Source organism: Lactuca virosa, chromosome 1 (genome assembly GCF_052849685.1).
Source record: "Lactuca virosa cultivar CGN04683 chromosome 1, Lactuca_virosa_CGN04683_v6, whole genome shotgun sequence".
Lineage (NCBI taxonomy): Eukaryota > Viridiplantae > Streptophyta > Magnoliopsida > Asterales > Asteraceae > Lactuca > Lactuca virosa.
In genome coordinates, this window is record NC_136426.1 from 80,796,236 (window position 1) to 80,802,235 (window position 6,000).

The following is a 6,000-nucleotide window of genomic DNA, read 5'->3' on the forward strand; positions in this document are numbered from 1 at the left end:
CCTACAGTCTTACGACCCGGTACATTCTCAACCAAGTTCCAAACTTGATTGTCATACATGGACTGTATCTCGCTGTCCATTGCCTCTTTCCACTTGGCTGACTCAGGGCCTGCCATGGCTTCCGGGTAACTGTTAGGTTCATCCAGACCTATCAGTGTCTCATCACTGATAAGTGTATCACCTTCCGCAGTAATATGGAATCCATAGTAATGCTCAGGTGCATTCCTAACCCTTGTGGAACGCCTCAGAGGTACAGACTTGTCAATTGGCTCAACAGAAGTTTCCTCCTCAAGTTGAGTGCTAGGGTTTGAAGTTCCTTCACCACTTGACTCTTGAATTTCTTCAAGGTCAACTTGCCTCCCACTGTCTCCTTGGCTTATGAACTCTCTCTCTCGAAAGAAAGCCCTCCTAGCTACAAAGACCACATTCTCACTAGGTCTGTAGAAGAGGTAACCAAAGGATTTCTGTGGGTAGCCGATGAAAATACACCTCTCACTTCGAGGTTCGAGCTTATCATGAGTCTCGCGTCTCACGAAAGCCTCGCAACCCCAAATCTTAATGTGGTCTAGTTTGGGTACTTTACCAGTCCACATCTCATGAGGAGTTTTGGCAACTTTCTTTGTGGGAACTAGATTAAGGATATGGGCGGCAGTCTCTAAGGCATACCCCCAAAATGAGATTGGTAGCGAAGCTCGACTCATCATGGAACGAACCATATCCAACAAGGTTCGATTACGCCTCTCAGCTACACCATTCAACTGCGGTGTCCTGGGAGGTGTCAATTATGAGACAATCCCACATTCCCTAAGATAGTCGAGGAACTCTGAACTAAGATACTCACCACCTCGATCGGATCGAAGCATCTTAATGTTCTTGCCCAATTGATTCTCGACTTCCTGTTTAAACTCTTTAAACCTCTCAAAAGTCTCTGACTTATGCTTGATTAAGTAGACATATCCATATCTACTGTAATCATCAGTAAAAGTCAAATAATAACGATTAGCATCCCTTGTGGCATGTTTGAAGGTTTGTTGGATCTTATTCCCCTCTCACAAGAGCCTGTGAAGGGTGACTTTGTCATTTTTCCAAGTAAGCATGATTCGCAACTATCATCTGACTTTAGGTCAAATGACTCCAATACTCCATCCTTTTGGAGTTGGCCTATGCGTTTCTTGCTTATATGTCCAAGACGACAATGCCATAATGATGCTTTATCCAAGTTATTATCATTAACAGAATCAATACACAATACATTATTTCCTAAGTTATCAACCACATATACAGTTTCATACACACCATCACAAGGTAATGCTTTAAAATAAAGAACATTATTAAAGAAAGCATTAATCGAACCAACTTCATTATCAAATGAAAAGGTGAAACCTTGTTTATACAATGCATGAAAGGAAATAATATTTCTTGCCATTTCTGGCGAATAACAACATTTATTAAAATCTAAACTAAACCCACTACTTAGCGATAAAGTATAAACTCCAATCTTGGTGACAGGTAAAGCTTTCCTATTCCCCATGATTAAGTTTATTCTTCCATGCTCCACATTCTCACTTCTTCTTAGTCCCTGCAAATCAGAACAAATATGAATACCACAACCGGTATCAAGGACCCAAGAGTTAGAATGGGGTGAGTTATTAGATAAGATAGTGTAAATACCTGCATGGTTGGGTTTAACTTTCCCATCCTTCACATCTTGCTGGTACTTTGGGCAGTTCCGCTTCCAATGTGACTTTTCATGGCAATAGAAGCATTCAGCCTCTTTAGGGTCAGAAGAAGGAGTGACAAAACCTTTCTTGGTTCCACTTGAAGAAGAGCCATCAAGGGTCCTAGCCTTGGTACCCTTCGAAGAGCTCTTCCTCTTCTTCCCTCTACCTTTCCCGATTGCCAAAACCGGGGCGGAGTTTAGAGTAGGAGTGTTAACAACCGACTTACCCTTAAGACCTGTTTCTGCGGTCTTGAGGAGTCCCTGAAGTTTGCTGAGTGTGACCTCTTCCTTATTCATGTGATATGTCATGCATAATTGATCATAGCACGATGGTAAGGAGTGCAAAATGATATCTATTGCAAGCTCCTCAGGGAAGTTCACATTAAGCTTCAGCAACCGATCCACATACTTTTGCATTTTCTGCATGTGGATCGTGACGGATTCCCCGTCCTTCATCATGGTTGTTATGATAGAGCATATGATTTCATACCTCTCTTGTCGTGCACTTTGATGGTATCTTTCCATCAGATCTTGGTTCATTTCAAAAGGGTAGAAGTCCTCATAGGACTTTTGGAGTTCCACTGTCATGGTGGCCAACATGATGCATGCCACTTTTATAACATCCCTTTCATGTGCCCGGAAGTCAGCGATCTCCTGGGGAGTTGCAGTGGTCTCATCAATCTCCTTAAGCTCCTTGTCAAGGACATATTCTTTGTCCTCGTAGCGGGTAATCATCCTGATGTTTCTGATCCATTCATTGAAGTTGGATCCATCAAAAGTGACTTTCCCACACAAGTTCATAAGGGTAAAGGAGCCATTAGGATTAGAGCCAGAAGCAGCATTGTTTGAAGACATCTGAAAGAAGAGAACAAGATTAGTTTAGATATTAAGAGAGTCCTTAATAAAACACCCAAATGTAATATTAAGGCTAGGATCCAATCACAATATATTATAACTTAGAAGAGGTATGCCGTAATCCAAGCTATAACATATTTGAAAGGTAGGTGAATGACGATTCACCAATTTCCACAATGAAAAACGAAATATAAATATTAGGTTTTTAATTGGTTCTTAGAAATTCCTAGATTCTTTTGAGATACAATGAACTTTTCAAAGGCATGTTTCAATCTCGAGTGTGCCCTCCAAGTTTTGTGACTGGGATACCGAGGATCACAAAATGAGGTGTGAAGTAACCATGCAAATCACTTGGTACCCTCAAGGTTTATCACTCAATCGATGTGCCGGTAAACCACACACGCTCCACCGATGCTATGGTAAACCTTAAGTCACCCTTTACCTACCTTGTTAAGTCCAAGTTAGTGTGCCGGTTAACCACACACGCTCCACCAACGACTTAAACAAAGTGTAAAGTGTAATTTCATGGATTAGCACCTTATTCACATTTTCCTAAAGTAACTAAGATTGGGAATTTAATAAAAGCATTTAGTTACTTTATAATATTCATCATACTTTTAATGAAAATTTATAAGTCCTTGTCTTACCCGTTCGGCTAACGACCCTCCACCGATCAAGGAAGCGGTGGGTGAGAGTGGACACCCATTAAGTTGCCATTTTATAGGCAACAACCTTATACCCCCCTTATAGACCAGCTTCGTGAATGAGGCGTACTAGCGGTAAGACGACTTGACGTTATACATATATATATTAGTAACTTATAATATTATAAAGTATAAGGGTTGAATTTTAACTTTTAAAATTCTAAGGGTTGGAACTAAAGTTTTAATCAAGACTTTACATGTTCCAAAACTTGAGGGCAAGTTTTGTAAACTTCCAAAACTTTTCATTTCTTATAACTTATGAATTAATTGAGTAATAAAAATGAAGACTCTTCATTTTTATAACTCTTGTGTTCTTTTAATGGCTTTAATAAAAGTGAGACTTTTGGTTTTCCATAACTTGAGGACAAGTTATGGACTCCATTAAAACACATTATGATCATGAATTAAACTACCATGAAGGTTACAAACAATTCCTATGATCATCTAATCTTCATAAGTTCAAGAACATGAATATGAACACTTTCAAGAATCAAAAAATTACACTTAAAAAAACTTGTAATTTTAATAATTGCCATTGTAAATGGATTAGCATAAACATTACACCATCTAAAACAAGCTTTAAAACATCAATACAGTTTAGGGTAATGTTTCTAGTCCATTTCCAGCAACAAATGTGCAAACTTTCATACGAGCAGAAAACAGAAAAACGATTTTTTTTCAAGCTGTTTGCACACAAAAAAAAACAACAAACAAACCTAGGCTCTGATACCACTGATGGGTTTTGAGCATTCTAACACTTCCTAAGTGTACATGCAACCCTAATAACCTTGGATCTATGTTTGTCTAATAATCATGCAAAGTTGAATTCCAAGGTTATATTCCTATCTAGCATACATGGGGAACATTTTTAACTTGAATGAAAGATAGAATAACTTACCTTGTTGTTGATTATGATCCTTGAAACCTTGTGAGCCTAGCACCCCAAGTGTGATGCCTCAAATGCTTCACACAACACCAAATGCTTTTGGAATGACTTTAGAGAGAATACACACTTCTAAAATCGGCCTAGCCCTCTTGTTTCTTATGTGTTTAGCCAATTTTGGTGGAGAATGGGTTTCTTATATAGTGTTGACACATCTAGGGTTACACCATGTAAACCCTAATGTGTCATGACTCTTCATTTCCATGACCCATGGGTTTGTAACTCCCATGGAGCATCCATGGAGCATCCTATGGGTGGAACCCAACTTGATAATCCATGGAGCCTCTTAGCCCACTATATAAGATATGGAAGATTTACATAATCTACCCATATATTTAATTAGTTATCTTTTGGTCACTTAATTAATTATTGATCAAACTAATTAAATAATATTATTAATATATTAGAACTTATAATATATTAATAAACCATAAGTGTTATTTCTCTCATTTTAGTTTATCCAATTGCATGGTGCCATGCAACCCAAATGGACCATGCCGGGTCGGGTCAAGTACATACCAGAAATAGTTATGGACTTATACACCTTATCCAACAAAAACTTACCATACACCTACAGAAGAACTATAGAACAGAAAACACAGACTAAAATACTACGGAGAGTATTTTACTAACCTTACCTCTAATACAGAACCTATGGCTGCACCCAATTTACCGGGAGACCCCTACAATCCACAGAATGCAGGCTGGATCACAGACTCAGACGAAGAACCCTTTGAGGACAGCGAATCAAGTGGTACGGATACAGAGCCACAAGTCTGCAACCCTGGGGAGCATCCCCTGAGGCAAGAGGAAGCAGAACCCATACTCGAGTGGGGTCAATACATAAACCATTGGAGTCGACAAGACGGCCAACGCCCTCCTTACGGAATGTCACGAGGTTTCTATAACGTCTCTAGAGGAGGAACCGCTGATAGAGCTCTTCCAGTTATAGTAAACCGAATAGCCCGACAATTCGATCAATCAAGGATGTCGATTAATCGGATCCTAGAGGTGAATGCGGTTGCGCAGGCGAAAACTGCAGATATCCTTCGTCTTGACGAAATGCAAGATGATACCCATCACCATACTGAAGCCCTTCAAAGGCAACTTAATGCTGCTGAATCAGAGATAAGAGAACTGAGGGAGCATCAAGCTGCCCAAGAAAGGCGCTGGAAAGCGCAAGACGAAGCGGAACCTAGCAACCATCGTAGAAGTCGCCGCATGTAGTGTTCACACTACTTCTACTTTCTACCTTTTATATCGAATGTATATACTACTTTTCACGATATGTACAAAACCGAATATCAATAAAACAATAAGCACTTTACTTCAACAAGAGTTAGTGAAATTCTCATAAACATCCTATTCCAAAGTTTTGGATCACAGAGATGTTCCAGTTTTATTTTTCATACTTTCACTACGACCGCGGAAATGTTATTTTTCGGTAGGTCGGTTTGATGTCGACACTTTCTCAGTGTTGGGGTATATTATAATCATGCTTTAAGGTCAAGTTTTCTGGACCTTATATACTTAATATACCAATACAGTCGACATGTACATTCATACTCTTTGAAAAATAACCATTCAATTACATATTATCCTGTTGCAAGTTGTACTTGCAGTGGATTTCTATTTCCAATTCTTTGTGAAATTCATGTTGAATTAAGTGTTTAGTTCAGAGATATCAAATTCATATTCATTCTTGACATCTCACTATCTTTTTATCTATTGACTTATATAGCAAGAGATGCCTCCTCGTAGAAATCCAAGACGTATCA